At 40.0% G+C, this 17,761-nt stretch overlaps 1 protein-coding gene and 1 long non-coding RNA gene across 13 annotated transcripts in view; both read left to right on the plus strand.

The window, feature by feature from the left end:
• Positions 1 to 17,761, plus strand: part of NTNG1 (netrin G1) — a 207,975-nt gene that overhangs the window by 144,004 nt on the left and 46,210 nt on the right. The window lies entirely within an intron of this gene.
• On the plus strand, positions 13,846 to 17,182 carry LOC310847760. Its single transcript, XR_014566001.1, has 2 exons — positions 13,846 to 13,976; positions 16,843 to 17,182. It is a non-coding gene; the product is annotated as an uncharacterized lncRNA (long non-coding RNA).

Consider the following 17,761-nt stretch of genomic DNA (forward strand, 5'->3'; position numbering starts at 1 on the left):
AAACCTGCAGTTGTAATAACTGGATAAATATTACTAATATTCCTGCTGCATTTGCACATCTTAGATATTTATGTTCAGAGGAACACACCTCATAACGCAATAGCCAGTGCAGATTGTGATTGCTAAACAGACATTTTTTGCAAATTAAGGGATTTCAAATGATACGCATCTAATATTTTTCAAGTTTGACAGTGAATGAAAGCAAAATCCTTTATTATTTGCTTTCAAACAAGCACAGCAGAGGAAACTCTTCAAACTGCCAGGACTGTATTTAGAGATCCTTCACTATAGCCAGTCCAGATTACATTGAATATTTTATTGTAATTGTTCCAAATTAGGTTCAAATCTGCAAACCACCCTGTTTATTTTTCTTTGAAGGGTGGCATAGATACCTGATAAGTCAATACTATCATTTTCCAGGACTAGAGAATAAGCAAAATGGACATGATTTTCCTCCTGGGTGACCATACACTTGCTCATCCAGCTACGGCATTGTTTTGCTTAGCATTGCATGCAGATGAGGCCAATAACTCCTGCTAGAGAAGATTTATAGAATGCCCTTCTCTAGACAATAAATAAAAGATGAAAACTGAAGGCACCTTGACCCTGAAATGAGTATTTCTATTCAACACCTTTTCTACATGTATAACTTATCTCACTTTTACCCTAAGTCAGATACTCAGGTTTTACTTAAGAAATCTGGCATGATCTCACAGTAAATAAATTTGGAACTTTATACTAAAGAATCCCAAGTGCTGATAAAGTGTACTCAGTCACTGAATGTCTTATACAGTAAAGTAGTGACATGGGAAAAACACAGCATATGCACTTTGGGAACAATCCTTTTTAATGCAAGTGTAGTGCTTATAGGCAGCGTAATCCCCATGAACTCCATAGGGTTGAAAAGTAATTCCCATAGGGCTAAATAGAGCCCCATTTTCACTCTCTCTATCTTGGCTTAAGTAGAGGCAGTGCTCAATAGCATTATGGGGAAAGAGGAGTCTGTGCTCACTTCCTAAATCCTCCCTTCTCACTCTGTATGTGATGCAAATTAGAAACTAGCTAAGAGAAGGGAGTTTGTTTGGGAATGTGGAAAGTGTGCACAGGCCTTCTATTCTCCATGATGCTGTGATGCATGTGATCTACTTTACACAAAAGTAGGAAAGAGAGAAACAGGCCTTGGTAGATCTTTGCATCCATGCTAGGAAGTATCGTATTTCTTTTCAGCACAAGCTTTAAACAAGTTAGTCAGATCTAGCTTCTCTCAATTTTAAATGCCACTGACTTCAACAGGAGAGTTAGGCACGTGCTTAAAACGAATGGGATTTAAATCCACTTTGGCTGGATTGTGTCCAGATTTTGTGCTATGCAGTACCCTTATGCATTTCTTAACTACCGACAGAAGATTTGCAATACCTGACATCTGGCTGAAAAACAGTGACCTGATAATTTATCAGCCGCATTTCTTCTTCTAAATTGAGAGGCCTGACTGTGCATTTATAAGTCAACTCAGTTTTCTCCAGCTCATAAATAGGCTTAGGGCTGATTTGTTAAGCACCACATAGCATGCTAAATGCATTCAAAACTAGCCTTGTCATGAATGCATGTGGTGCTCTTTGTCCATTTTTGTACTGGCTTAAATGTTAAAGTAGCCATTTTCCTTGCAATGAAATTAGTGTTAGCATTATGCAGGAGAAAAGTGCTATGTATTTTTTCTGCCCTAGTATCCTCCTCAGCATAGTTCTGACTGCAAATGCACAGTGGTGTGAAGCCCTGACAATGAATTTGGTTGTGTTATTCGATGCAAAGAAAAGTGGGCAGGAGCCTAAGGGAAGTCAGGGGAGAAATATTATGGTTCGTAGCCAAACAAAAATCCATTATCATAGCTAACAGAAATGGATAAATGGTAAAAATAGTTCTTGTGCTACAAACTGTTGGTATTGTCTTGCATGCACTCGTGTGATTGTGACATTCACTTTACACTCCCATATAGCTTTCTTCACTGCATTCGCCATCTCTGAGCATCAGCAGATGTTGGCCTTGGACTCTTAATTGGGAAACTCATATAGACTTGGATTAATCCAAGATGAACTGAAAGGATGCATTGCTGACCTCTTTGAATTTTGACACTTTTAGCAGTGGTGTAGTTAGTATCAATTGCCTTTGCTAAAAAGGGAATTGTTTCAGTTGTGCTAACCTTTCAGAGTCCCCCCCCCCCCATCACAGGCCTTCCGAAATAGTCAGTAGCTCATGTTATCTGTTAGTCCCTACAAAGGGGGGGGGGCAATCAACCTTGCCTTCTCTCCTGGAGGTACTTCCTGCTTTGAACAGGTGGTCAGGTGACTATTGACAAAAATAGCTTCTTCAAATTTGTTGCATAGCCAGTTCACAAATAATCCCTTTTAGATACCCTTAAGTGGAAATGTGGAATAGGTTTCACTTCAACAAGTGTTCATTCAAATATGAGCACTTTTTGATGCATAAAATACCATTCATAAATAATAGAGGGTTGCATCCAAGTTATACTTAGAGGAGACACATTGAAATTGATGCACCTACATTAGACATGCCTATTAATTTCAGTGGGTGTGCTCTGAGTAGGACTAACAGTGGATACAACCCAATGTTTTCCCCATTCTGATCTACTGAGATTCACTGGACTGCAAATTGTGTGTGTTCACACACACATGCCAAACAAGATTAATAACATCAGGCTGCTTTAATGGATTCTGTGTGATTTCTTCTTTTGTCTATGCTAATGCAATATTTGTGTTCATTCCAGGAGGTTTTTCCTCTCTCAGCTGGGAATAGATTATTCTCAGGTAGTGCATTTAATATCGCTTGCTAGAAAACACTGAACTGCGTATATTGGCTTCTGTATGCCTGGAGCTTTTGCTCAGTTTAGTGGAGAGAGGGGGAAAATGAACACAAAACATCCAGCATACAAAGAAAATCCATTGCAACAGATGTTCATGTATCATCCATAAGACTAAGATGATCAAAAGCATGCCCAAGGAAGAATAAAATATGTATATATTGGTGCGTAACATATATGTATAATTCTGTATTCACTTTGATCTCAAAGGATCTTGTATTAAAGCAGCACACCATTAATGTTTAAGTGCAATGCAAAGAGTGGTTGTTAAGTAAACACATCCTTTCTGATCATCTACACAAAAAATTAAATCAGAGCTTTCCCCATTAAGGTCATTTGTACCTGCTGTTGTCTATCAATTGAATAAGAGGTTCTTTGATCATTTCCAGCACATTTGATTCCAACGCTGATCTTTTCAGCACTGGCTTGGGGGCGGGGGGATAGCTGATAGTGAGATGGTTAGCAATTAATGAGTCCCAAAACCAATTTCAGAATACTGTAAAGCTTTTATGATCAGTTATGCCTACAGAGCACCTTACTTTGACCATCGTTAAATAATCATGGTATAGACGAACCTGTCAAAAATACTTTTGAGACTGAACACTGAAGATTAAAGTCCATTCCTTCATGCCTTCCCTTTTACACATTTTCTGCACTCAACCAACAATTCAGGGGTGTTCTATGCATTATGTAGATGAGGTTGAAACTGCACTCCATCACTTCAGACAGTAGTCATATTTTTCACATGTCCCATGTAACTACATCGGAGCATGTCAAAAACTAGGACATCAGAGAAAGAACTGTGCTGAAACTGTTCTTCCGATGCACTGGTTTACTACATACAGTGAGTATATTTCATGTAAAAAAATTGTGGTTTTTTTTTAAAGTGACACTACTATTTAACAAGTGAAGTACCGCAGTCCATAATTCTCTCTTAATCATATACCACCCTATTAGCTTATTCTCTGTAAAGTGTAGATTGGGCTATACGCCACCACTTATGAACCCTTCTCTATTACAAAATGTGACAAAGTGGAACCCACCACCGCACCTTGCTGTGTGCACGCTGCCTGTTTGGCCAGGGTTTTTCTCTGGTTCCCTGCCTTCCATCTCAATATTGTCACTGCCTGTCACATCTATGTGGCCACACTCGTCGTGGTAGAGGAAAGCCATCACCCCTGAACCACCCCCCTCCTGGAATTTCAAAGCCCTGATTTGAACCAGTTGTTTGTTAGCAAACTACTGCATCTAATCTGTATTCCACGGTACACCATGACACTAATTATGCTAAGTAGTTTGTTAGAAAGTGCACAATTACGCAGAAAATAGGATTGACATGATGCACAGATAGTTTTGTGGGTGTGATTACCACCTCCGAAGCTATCGCTGACAGAGAAGTCAGAGTTTAGAAACAAACAATGTACTGAAGTACCAAATGCAATCAGAGTCAGCAGACGTTAAATCTGACGTTTGCAGTCGTGTCATTTTTCCTCCAATTACCTCTTTCAGAAACACAGTAGGGCCCTCTCCTGTGGAACAAACTGCAGACCACCAAGAATAATGTTCCACACTTCCCCAGACAATAGGGCATTCCAATACATGTCCAGTTTCCTTGTGACCACAGGATATTGGAGATTGTAGAATACTAGTAGTAGTATGTTTAAGTACATATATATTGTTACATGCTACCCTAATCTCCAAGCAATGTGAGATTCCAGAGGTTAATGTGCTTACTCAGCGTCAGTGTTTCCTCTTGAAAATTAGGAAACTGTGGTGTCTTTAGGCTTATTTATACATATATACAACCCAAGCCTATGAAGGAGGGGTTAACAGCATACACACCCCAAGAGGTTCTGACTTCTCCCATAGCCACAGCAGCCTTGGTTTTAAGGACGCCTCAACCATTGTTCTCAAATGTTGCTCTCTGACACTCTCTCCAGCCCGCTACTTACAATATCTGTTGCATAACTCTGATCTCGAATTTTAAGAACCCACTCACCGAACTGACTGGAGAACTGGGCCAAAACTAACAAAATGAATTTCAGTAGGGACAAATGTAAGGTTCTACAGTTAGGCAGGAAGAACCAGCTGTGCAAATATAAGACGAGGATGAGGCACCTGGCTTGCCCGTAGTACATGTGAAAAGGATCTAGGAGGTCTTAGTAAACCACAAGCTTCACATGAGTCAGCAATGTGATGCAGAAGAAAGAAAGAAAAAAGCTAATGCTATTGCTAGGCTGCATCAATAGAAGTGTAGTGTCCCAATCAAGGGAAGTAATATTTTATTCTGTGTCCAGTTCTGGGTGCTACAATTTAAGAAGAATGTTGACAAGCTGGAACGTGCGCAGAGGAAGACAACCAAGATGATCAAGGGTCTGGAAACCAAGCCTTATGAGGAACGGTTGAGGGAGTTCCAGTATGTTGAACTTGGAAAAGAGGAGAGTAAAAGGAGATAAAATAGCCATCTTCAGATATCTAAGGGGTATCACACGGAAGATGGAGAAAGCTTAATTTCTCCTGCTTTAGAGGACAGAACTCAATCCAATGGATTCAAGTTTTAAGAAATGAGATTGTGACTAAACATCAGGAAGAACTTTCTGACAATGCTATGTACATAGTGTCAAAAACTCATTAAGCCAGGACTAGGTTCCTCTGTGAGGTGATAGCTTGGGGGTAATGAATGATTAGGATGACAAATGATCAAGGGCAAATCTTATTTGCAAATGAGTAGGCACACGCTCTCCTTCAACTGAGAATCTCAGAATTGTGGAGTTCAAAGGGGCCCCAAGGGCCATCTAGACCAACGCCCTGTAATGCAGGAATCTCAATTTGATCATACATAGCAGATGGTAATCCAACCTCTGCTTCAAAACCTCCAAGGAAGGAGAGCCCACCACCTCTCATGGGAGTCTGTTCCACTGTCGACCAACTCTTATTCTAGTACATAGCTCAAATACACACATGGGTCTAGCCACCAGTTTTAACACCAAATTGTAATTATATTCTAACACCGATTAGACCCAGGAATTTAGGGTGTCTAGCACACACACTCATAACAATATACAGATTGAATCGCAAGAATGCAGGCAGCACTGCTAACCACAATCCAGGACCAATAGAGCAACCCAAAAGCTGTAGGACGCCACTACAATTTTTCTAACCAAGCTTGAAAATCAAATGCATATGAAAGAAAGAGAAAGAAAAATCTACTTCCTTCTGGGCCTCCCCTTCCCCTCATTCACATCTGTGCAAACCATCTGAAGCTGCAAAGTGGAACTGGAAATGAGACAGAGGAATCATCTCCCCAAATGCTCACAGAAAGAGTAAAAGACATGGACACGACACACATATCTTACAACCTATTGGCTGCAAGACACATGGTGCAGACTTAGGATGAAATTTTAAACACAGTTGAAGGTCCAAGTAAGACCTATGAACAGGATCTCCCTCTTAAAGTAACAGCAATAACAGTCAATGTCGTAATAGCAGTAGCTATAGGCAGACAAGTCAGTTCCTGGCTACTGGCCTCAGGAAGGGAGGATTCAGTCATTTATGCCACACTATTTTCCTTGATTAAATTTCTCCTACACTACATAGGAGAAGGGGAGAAATTTGGTTCACATTTTAATGTGAGCAATCTAATTTACACTTTCCCAAGTATTAAGTGACTCTTTCTTCAAGTGGCATTCCGTTCTCCATCCAAAAATTGTGATAAAAAAAATACATATCTTAGGCAAAATGACATACACGTCTATATTATATCAGGAGAAACTGCTTGCGAAAATGTATAAATTAGGCAAAATTGTGTTAAAATGTGTTTAGTAGGAGAAGGGATGCAAAAATGCAGATAAATTCCTGTGCATACTTTCCCCCCTCTTATTTTGCAAATAAGGAAAGGGGATGAACCAAATTTAAGGTTGGGAAAATGAGAAAGTGAAATTGACGTGTTAATTGACATATCTACTTTGGTCATAATATATAGTATTTGTACAAGAAATATGATGATGCTGTTGTTTTGGAAAAACTAACTGATGATTGTCCTTTTCAGAAAATATTGCTTAAGTTTGAGTAAGACTTAAGAGTAGACAATTGTACCAAAATGTGTCCTTGCTTAGACTTGCTCCTAAAAATGGATAGACGCTTATGACCATGCAAAGTGAAGCATGACGTTTGGACTCTTAACATCTGCCAAACATTCAAAAACCATGTTAGGAAATATATCAGAGTCAATTCTCAAAACCAGCTTACTACTACTTCATGTTTTCCACTTGAAAAAGAACAACTATCCTTTTACTGCATGAGTGGCTGTGGATCAGCAATCACTAAGTGTTGTTTTGTACAGTGAAAGGCAGTTGTCTTTAGAAAGCTGGCAATGTGCTAAACCAACCAATAGCAAAGTCCCTCTGCCACAGGGAATTATTGGGGGGGGGGTCTGGGGGTATTGTGGTAACAGAAGGTGCAGTGTTTGGCCAGGGTGCTATAAAGGACCCATCCCAACACATACACCACCACCACCACAACACACACAAACACACGAGGGCAGGGACACACAACTGTTTTCCAATTAGTCCTCAAGATATCAAACCTAATATACTTTGCAGGCCATGTTGACATTTGTCATTGTACTACTATATTAATAGACTCCACATTGGGGTGAAGGATAGGATATAAATACTTTTCATAAACAATGAAATAGATAAATTAATATTGTATGTAAGGCTGGCACCAATTCTGAAGAGCCCTGCCGCCCACCCAGCAAAGTGCTCTCCAAGAACCACGTCCAACACTAGAGGCTGAAGGATTTAAAAACAAACAAACAAACAGTCCAGTCTTATGCATATTTATTTAGAAGTAATTGCCACTAAGTTGAGTGGGAGATAGGCCTATTTATGGAGTCGGATCCAATATGTATAATAGGAGTTAGCAACGTGGTTGCTGCCACCGCCACTGTGGTTTATCCCGCACCACTGGAGGTTCATGTAAAGTTTCCCTCAATTAAAGCTGCATACATAACATACATTTAAAGTACTTCCCCCAAGAGAATCCTGGGAACTGTCCTTCACAGAGCTACAACTGCTTGCACCTTTCAGAGACTACAGTTCCTGTGATTCTTGGGGTGGTGGTCACCACCCCACACAAGTGATCCATTGTGGCCAAGAGTCATTGTGTGGCATGGATATCACTGAAGCCATGGGTTAAGGGCTCAATCCTATGTACGCTTACCTAAGAGTAAGTCCCATTGAATTCAGGTAGAGTTACATCTAAGTAAATAGACACAGAATTACACTGAAGGGCATCTAACTCCTAAGTAAGCATAAATGTCTTAGGCCAGGATTCAACTAAGTTGTTGCATAAGTGGAACGAAGTCCGCTCATACAACTTTCCCTGTTCTCCTCCCTCTGTACCTCCTAAATCTTCCCTGGAAGTTTGGGGAACTCACAGAAGAGGTTTAGGTGGGTTTGAGGGAGATAAGGAAAGCCCTGTTGCATGAGCAGACCTCCTTCTGTTCATACGTACCCTACGTACAACTATGTCAAATTCCACCCTTCTGGGTGCAACATAGGGTGAAGGGAGTTGTTTACAGGCAACCCCCATTTTAGGCACGCACACACAGCACTAAAATTGGAAGTGACCCAGAAACGTTATAAAATACATCACTAGAAGGGCGCAACGGGGTGGGGCAGAACAGAGCAGGGCAGAATGGGGTGTTTAGATTGCACATGATTTCACGCAAGCACACAGTCACTTGGAACTCAACCCCCACGCAAATCGGGAGGTGCCTGTATTTGTTAAGAACTGTGTGTTTTGTTTTCTTCCAATGTCATCATATGGGAGCTGTTACATACCCAATATAATTTTCTTTGATTTGACACCATCTTCAATTGCAGGTAAATGTTGAAACTAGGGTATACTACTGATTTAGTAATTCTAATCAAGATAATTTCTGTTTGCATTAGAAGATTTTCAGTTACCTAACCATTTCGTTTGCTCAGTAATAAATAATACTGGCTATGATGTTGACAACTGGCTAAAACAAGCCTAGACAGGCCGCCTCTTCTGGCTTTAGTGGTTGCTTGGTGTGCAAAAAATAATAATCTGCAGGTGACATTTTTCACAGCATGGAGAAAAATATGACCACTTGCTAATGTCTGAATGACAAGCTGCTGTTAAAGTCACAGCTACGGTAATCGATTACAATATTGGCAAGCCTAGTTGTCTTTGGCATAATAATTCACACTAATGAGATGTACAAATTGACTTTATACTGCACACATACATTAATTAACCAGATATGGAAAAAGATTTGTAGAGAATGAAGTAAAAAGGAGGGGGCAGCAACAGAAAAGCCTTTCCAGCACCTCCGTCCCAAGTAAAAAAGTTATATTCAGAGAAAAATGCTACTGATATCATATGCTAAATGCTGGGTTGTTACACTCTAAATTACATTCACCCTCATTTTAAATAAAGCATACCCATAAGAAACAGATCTGTTGGCTGTAGTCCTAACCCCATTTACCTGGGAATAAGGTCTGCTGAATTTACTTCTGAGTAGATACGGTTAGAATTGCATTATTAGCTCCTAGTTACATAAAGCATGCTTGTGTCATGTTAGCATTTTTTTCAAACCAGATGGTTTCAAATGAAACTTTCTTTTTTAAAAAAGCTTTTTAATTTTAATTTTTTTAACTGTGTTTTTTTAAACTGCTCTGATCCTGCTACTAGAATTATGAGATACTGGGAAGGGAAGCAACAACCATTCTGCAAGGTGGGCTGTTTCGTCAGTATGGTGGCAAGTCGACCACATAACTTGAGGCCAACATGGTTTTAAAAATATGCTACAGTGGGATCTCAAGTTTGGGTACCTCTGCGCAAAAATGAAATCTTTTGCTCTGTGGAAAGGAGGATTCAGAAGTTTCCAAAGAGCTACCATAATATTCAAAGACACTGAAAGATATCCCTCCTGCCCACTCTTCTTTCAAGAGTGTTAGGGAAACCATTCTGGCCATAAACTACGCTGAGGTTTGCTACCAGAGTATTTATTTTATCAGCCTTGCATAACCATTCACAGAAAGTTTCCTTTTTGTAGAACAGTGCCTACACCTGAGGTTTCCTGTCATGAGTAGAAAGTAGTACAGCCCAAGTAAAAAAGTTGTACCAAGTGATTCTGTTGCTGCCTGTGTAGGTTGACTCTTATTCCCTATCACGAAGCATGACACAGCCACTAACTTAAGGCAGTTGTAAAAAGCGATTAAATAAGCGCATAGAGGAAAAGCCTTCACTAGCTAATAGTTACGATGTCTGTATGATTGCTAGTCGCTGTAACTCTCATGTCCTGCTTTTTGATATCTCAAAGGCATCTGGCTGGCTACAAAGAGAAAGCTTGGACTACATAGACCTTTGGTCTGATTGAGCAGGTTTAGTCTTATGTTCCTGTACTTTAAGATGTATGAGATTATCTCTGAAGCATTGCAGGGGTTCTTATTGAAAGAAGAAATGGGAAGAAAACATCGTTTCATTTCTGTGTTATCATATCTTCCAGCATTTCATGGATGAAAATAGGGACACCCTTGAGACTTGTAACACTCCTGTTCTCACATTCACCTCCCCTTTCTCACACACAAAAGTTGTCACACGTTGCTGAGGGCTCTTCCCTATCTCCTGTGCACCGTATTGTAACTTCTCCTGACTCTAGCTTTTGCAGCAGTAAGCTGATCTTAACAGTTTCCTTTTCTAAAAAAAGAAAAGAACAGCGAAAAGCAAGGCTTTTTAATACAATATTTACTCTCACACTGGATCTGATTGTAGTCATTATAGAAGAACTACAATTCAAAACATATTCAGCAGCAAATGGTTGGCCAGAGTGGGAAATGGAATGAAACTCTTAAAGTGAAGAATTTTGTCTTCACTTTAAGACAACTAAGAACCCAATCCTAGGCATGTTTTCCTAGCAAGTCCCTCTGAGTTATTTGGAGCATACTTCTGTATAAACACACCTAGGATTGGGCAGTAAGAAAAAATAAACTTGAATGTGGCTGTGTGATATGCGAGATGGTGTTAAATTAGGAAAACCTTACCCTATAATCAAAACAAAAAAATTCCTTCCAGTAGCACCTTAAAGACCAACTAAGTTAGTTCTTGGTATGAGCTTTCGTGTGCATGCACACTTCTTCAGATACACAGTGTGCATGCACATTTCTTCAGATACACATGCACACGAAAGCTCATACCAAGAACTAACTTAGTTGGTCTTTAAGGTGCTACTGGAAGGAATTTTTTTGTTTTGACTATGGCAGACCAACATGGCTACTTATCTGTAACTTACCCTATAATATATGTCTATGTCTATGGGGTGTTCTGCTATTATGCTATGCATTTTATATTTTTATGTTGTAAACCAACCAGTAATCGATGAGGATTATGATGCCCCAAAATGTTTTCAATGCAGGCCACTTTTTGAATTTCTGAACCCCATCCCTTCACAGCCATCTTTTTGGCAGGTGAGCTCAGAATATCCTTGCAGAGCTCTGCTGCTGCGTGCATAACTTAATCTGATGATTGGGGCACTACTAATCCAACACTGGCACTAGAAGAGAATTGGAATAGCACAATGCAGTGAATCACTAGTGGGGAGGGTGAGCAGGGCAGTTAATGAGAGCCCAGGCCAGGGACATCACTTGAAGCATATTCAACTTACTTCCATCCTCCTCCCTTGTACAGCAGACACTTAAGCAATTCTCAGACCCTGGGGTGCTCTGGGAAATTAAATGTGGCTAGACACAGCCACTGTGCTGCTTGGAACATTGCCCTAAGAATCAGACAAGCCTTTCTGATGAAAAATAGCCCAACCAAAGGACAGTTTCAGGTTCGTTTACATGTGTGAACAGTAACCCAGTCCTTTGCTCCAAGCAAACAAAACAGAATGAGACAGAAAATGCATGTGCTGCCTAACTGTAAATAAAATCTCCCAGGAGGTTTGTGGAGAATATAAAGTATACATTAAAATTGTCATTAAAAATAAGAATAGGTTTTTTTAAAAAAAAAAACAGCAGTTGAAAATGAAGAGTGGACTTCACCATTGTACTGTTCTGAATGTTCAGGCTGCATGAGCATTTCAGCTTGCTAAACAGAATGATCCCCACTCTCTTATTTGCCCAAGTGGTGGAGCATCTCCCGAACCCCCACCACAGAGGGAGGATGGGAAAAAGCCCCATTGTCCAATAAGAAGTCCTTGCACAGGGCTTCTGCTTATAGATCTCCTTAGCTGAATTTTGCCCATACTTATCAGCTAAAATAATGTCAACTTTAGGTCATGGTCTATCTTTACATTTGGGGGGGGCGGTATCCTTAAGCGGCTTACAAGTATCATACCATAAGTATTGCAATAAACGTTAAGCAAAAACTAAATATATTATTATAAATTTGTAATGATTTGTTGGGTCTCTGGACCGTAATAAAGATTGATTATTATTAAAATGTCCACAATTGGGCCTAAGGCAGGGGATGGAAGAGACACAGGGAGCTGCAGGTGTTGGGTTACAGCTCCCATCTGCCCCGACTATATGCCAAGCTGGCTGAAGCTGATGGGATTTGGGCTTCAACCTCTGGAGGACCACAGGGTTTCCCACCCCAGCCTAAGGCACACTGGTATGCAATTATACGTTTTACACAGTCCTCTATCATGAAGGAGGGAGGCAGGCAGTTGGAATAGTTTAACAAATTTCCTGCTTCTCTCTTCTCGGTAAGCAGACCAGGAGTGGTTGCCTAGCAACCCCAGTGCTCACTTTCTTTCCCCGGAAGAGGCCTAAGGGCAGCAGTAATTAGTGTGACCAGATGAAGAGAAAGACGGGACTCCTGTGCTTTTAATAGGTGTGGAGAAGAGGGAATTTTAGCAGATGCAGCTTGTCAGATAGGGGTGAGGGAAAGTTACACCTGCTGGAAATCCCTCTCCTCTACCACCGCCAAAGGTACACAGGCCCTTTCCTCCATTGCATCTGATCACTCTAGCAACAATCTGGTTCCTGAGGTTTGAGAGCCCACAGATTTCACATAGCTTTCTCTGAAAAAAAACAAAGGGGTCACTCATTTCTTTGTACATGTGCTTTAGGGAAGCCCATCTGCCAGTAATTTTCAGAGTTATCCACCTTGGTACTGGAGGAAGCAAACACGTATCAGATTAAAAAGATAGGTCACAGCTGGCGTTGCCAACTTGTAGCTGTGTTGTGGCTATGTCTTTAGCAGGTATTAGTGAAAATGTTCATCTCCATGCTCTGAGAAACATAGCTGTTGATTCCTCTATGGGCAAATTCCCCCCACCTCACCCCCCGTTCTGCCAGTGTAGGTTCTAGGGTCCAACTTAACTGTGGACAGGCCTGGGAACATATAACCAGGGCTTTTTTTGTGACCCCTTCAAAGGTTATGTAAGTGGATAGGTGTTTCCATATTTTCAGGGCCTGGGACTGGTGGGAGAAGTTAAACTCATGACTTCTAAGGCAGGCAGGCCCCATTTTTTTTAAGCTTTGTTAGGAGCTACAGTGGGGGGACGGGACACCAATTTATTCCCAGAATGCTGCTGAGGATGACAATATGTCGCAATGAAACATTTTTCTGAGGCAATATTGGAAAATATAAATGGTGGAGGCCAGCCAACAAAACACAGCAAGAATCCTTGTAACTGCTCTTCCCACACTGCTGAACTTCTCCCTAATCGCCTGAAAGGCAAAAAGCAGAAGGGAGAGCCGCCCCCTTTCTTCCCCACACCCCTCAAAAATGGGTGAAAATTCTCAAAGGTGAAAAAATCAGGAGAGCCAATCACAGATATCATGTGCTATGTATGTTTTGGCCATATAACATATTTAGTTGTCTAAAGATTCATCTTGTGCAGCACCACATGTCACTCACTACTAGTCATATCCCTCACTTTTATTATAGAAAAACATCATTTTGGTGCCAGTTTACTCTCACCTAGGCAAGGATCCAGCATGTGCTGCCCACCACCCTCAAACAAACACCAATTCATCAATTATGTTTGTGTCTCTGGCCATTTTTCAGCCAAGTGACTATGTGAACCACCCTTAAAAGTCTACATCTGTTCTTGGCTAAGGTAAGAACCAAGAATAATTAATTAATTCCATTAATTAGTGCAATGCCTATTGTGGAGAAAAAGGAGTGAATGGTGATTGGTTGGTTGATATGTGTTACATTATAGACACCTGTCTAGCAGACCAGACCATGACCAAAACGTGCCATTAGCCCTGTTAAACATTCAGACCTTTCATCACATGCCAAATATTGTCTTGTTCATTCCTTTCTTCCATATATACAGAACAGATAGAAGAGGGAGTGGTATCGCATTCTCTGGCCTCATTCTGATCTCCATATCAGACCATCCAAGTGTCCCTATTTTCCAGGGACAGTCCCGGATTTACAGAAGCCATCCCGGTTTCTGATTTGATCCTGGAATGTCCTGCTTTTCCTTAGGATGCCCCTATTTTCATCAGAGAAAGGTTGGAGAATTTTGGAGTTATAACCCCCGATCCAAGGAAATAAGTAACTTTACAAGCTTTAGAAGATATCTGAAGACAGCCCAGTATAAGGAAGTTTTTTTAATGTTTTTATATATATTAAAGCCACCCAGAGTGGCTGTGGCAACCCAGTCAGACAGGAGAGGTATTATTATTATTATTATTATTATTATTATTATTATTATTATTCCTATTTTCATCAGAGAAATGTTGGCGGGTATGCCGTATTTCAGGCTTCCTCAACCTCGGCCCTCCAGATGTTTTTGGCCTACAACTCCCATGCTCCCTAACTAGCAGGACCAGTGGTCAGGGATGATGGGAATTGTAGTCTCAAAACATCTGGAGGGCTGAGGTTGAGGAAGCCTGCCGTATTTTCAGTGGACTTTCAGTTTTGACCCACGAAGCCTAACACAGGTCACCAGCCATGTGCAATAATCCACTAGTGGCTCAGTAAATTTCCTGGTTTCACTTCCAGCAAGGGGAAAAAAATCACCATATATCATAGATGCATTTTGTTTAGCAAGTTGTATAGGTCTGACCCATACTACTGATATCAAAATAACCATAAGAAATTCCCCAGAGGAGTGGGGCTGATACCGGTAAGCACAGTGAGCTAAGCATTTTATAAGAATATGCTTCCCCCACACTTTAAATAATTTGGAGTAACTGATAACATTATAGCTTACCTATTTTTGGTATGAAAGCTTGCATTTGGTTATTATTATTATTATTATTATTATTATTATTATATTTTGCATATGTTGTATATCCTGTATACATGTCATAATCAAAATAATGAAAAATAAATATTTACTAGCAACTATCACAGCACACTGTTCAGCATAAAGCCCAAAACATCATAATTAAGTATGAAAATGTTTTATATGCCATTGGGTGATTTTTTAAAAAAATCATCAGAATCTGAACATCTCTTTCAAAAAAACACAGCTGCTGAAGACAATTTTACAAAAGGAAAGCAAATCTTTGTCAGTACCTGACTGGTAAACTATGTGGGTACTTTTTGAATGTCATTTATTTATTAAGATTTATACACCACTTAGTTATTATTATTATTAAAAACCCTCTAAGCAGTTCATAAAAAGATGAAATTAAGACAGACGTACGACCATACTTTAAAATATACAAAAGTTAAAATGCTAAATCAGATTAAAAGTATCTCAACTTCATCTCTGGAGGAAATGTAATAGCATATAAATTTAATAAATAAAAAGTTCTGTCTTTGTGCATATCCACAACCCCTGCACTTTTTAATAATAAAAAAACAGCCCTTTGAGATCACCGGCTGCATTTTACAATTCAATATCTTTCTTCTCAGACTTACCTATACCCCTGCAGAGATCTCAGAACTATTATGTTATTTTCCTGCTGCTCAGGAAAAGAGAGTTCTTAACAAATTGCGGTAAATGAATGAGTGGCTATTATATGGCCTGGCTATTAAAGGATTCTGATTGAAGCCTGTTGAGAATGAGTCATCTTTTCCAGTTACCTAAAGACTTCACAGGCAGCCTCCAGAAGAATCTCTGAGTGACTCAGAAGTTTTCATCCCACTATTCAAGCATTTTTTTAAAAGCCAAATGTGCAGAGATTGGGTAGTGTTCATGCTGTATCCAGCCACAAATTGGGGAAAAAATGAAAAGCTCAATGCCTAGAATGAGGGCCATATTTGTCATAGGGGGGGAAATGTAATAATTGATATACTGGCGGTGGAACAAGGCTTAAAAATAATTCAAGGTTCAGCCCAGTGGAAGTAGCTTCAATCTAAAGCTGAACAGGCTCTGTACCATTATTATTTTTAAAGGAAGATGCTTGAAGGATCCAGTAGTTGAAGTAGGAGGGGGGAGGAGCAGATCAAAATAGGCTGAGAATGTAACAGGATGTGACTAATAAAGATCTTTAAGAACCTCTGAAATCTAGTTCTCATGGAGAAAGGGGTAGATACCAAAACCCTATTCAGTGAGATGTGGGGGTTTTTTTTGTGGCATCACAAGGTTGGAGGAGGAGATATTAGACATTTCAAAGGTCAAATGTGACCAAGACTGCAACTCTAAATAAACGTATAAGGAATAAGACCCACTGAACCCAGGAGGACTTATTTCTGGAGTCATGCATAAGATTGCATTGCACGACTGAAGATTAACAGCCAAAGCAACCCAAACCCAGGGCCAGAAGCCAGAAAGGTTTTAATGAGAGGTTATTATAATGTTGTATGTAAATGTATTTTATTGTATTTTAATGTATTTTATTGATTGCACACCACTTTGTGAGGCAATTGGCCTACAAAGTAGTATAGAATTTATTTTTTTACATAAATGGCCAGAGCAAAACAGGGAGTGGGGAAAGCTTTTTTCTCCCATATATATACCGTGTGTGTGTGTGTGTGTGTGTGTGTGTGTGTGTATTCTTTATATATATTTGCTGTGCCAGCTCCAGACTGGTGAAAATGTGGAACTCAAGAATCAAGCCCCTTAGGTGAACCACAGGCTATGGATACATTGATTACTGATATTCCACTCCAAAAGCCACCAGCACCTCATATACCAGGCTGCAGCAGAGTCTCATCAGCACCAGTGGCACTCTTCACTGGTGGAGAAAAACTTGAGCTCCATCCCCATTCAACCACCAACAGAGAGGCTTAGAAGTGCACTCTCAAAAAATTGCTGTTACGCAATTAATCCACTAGATCGGATTGGCAACCTGATGTTCTGAACTTCAGCTGATAAGTGTGTATAATGAACAAATTATTGCCGGGGTTTTGTTTTGTTTTTTAAAGAAAAGACTGGGGCAGAGCTCTGCCATGTTGCACATGACATTAAACTATTGAGTCTATTTAATAGAATAGCAGGGGGTCACAAAATAGCTTGATTTCTTCATTAAAATTGGTGAAACCGGTTGCTTTGCACAAGGAACAAACGTAGCAGTAGCCTGCCATGTTGATCAGTAGTCCAAAATAATATCCAAACATTCCACCCTGCAACTTGCCCCTTTCCAAAGCAGACACAATGCACAATTCATCAAGGTGTCAAGTCTTATAACTGAGAACCATGCACACATAAGTCAGATCTCTTGCCTTTAAACAGGAAACCGATTACAGTGTGAGGATCAGGGGTGGTGGGGAGGACGCATATGAAATATGGTTACAGAAAATTCTGCCCTCACAAAAATGCTGTAACTTCTCTAGTTGATAAATGTCCCAAACATGTTGAAATGCAATCAACATTAGATTTATTATTTCACATTAAGCAAGATTTTATTTCATTGGTGCTTCTTTCCTGTGATTTTTGTTGTTGTTAGCATGAGTGAAATAAGACACATAATGGGAATGTTTTAATGAAGAAAGAGAGGC

The sequence above is a fragment of the Podarcis gaigeae genome (genome assembly GCF_964106915.1).
Source record: "Podarcis gaigeae genome assembly, chromosome: 6".
Classification (NCBI taxonomy): domain Eukaryota; kingdom Metazoa; phylum Chordata; class Lepidosauria; order Squamata; family Lacertidae; genus Podarcis; species Podarcis gaigeae.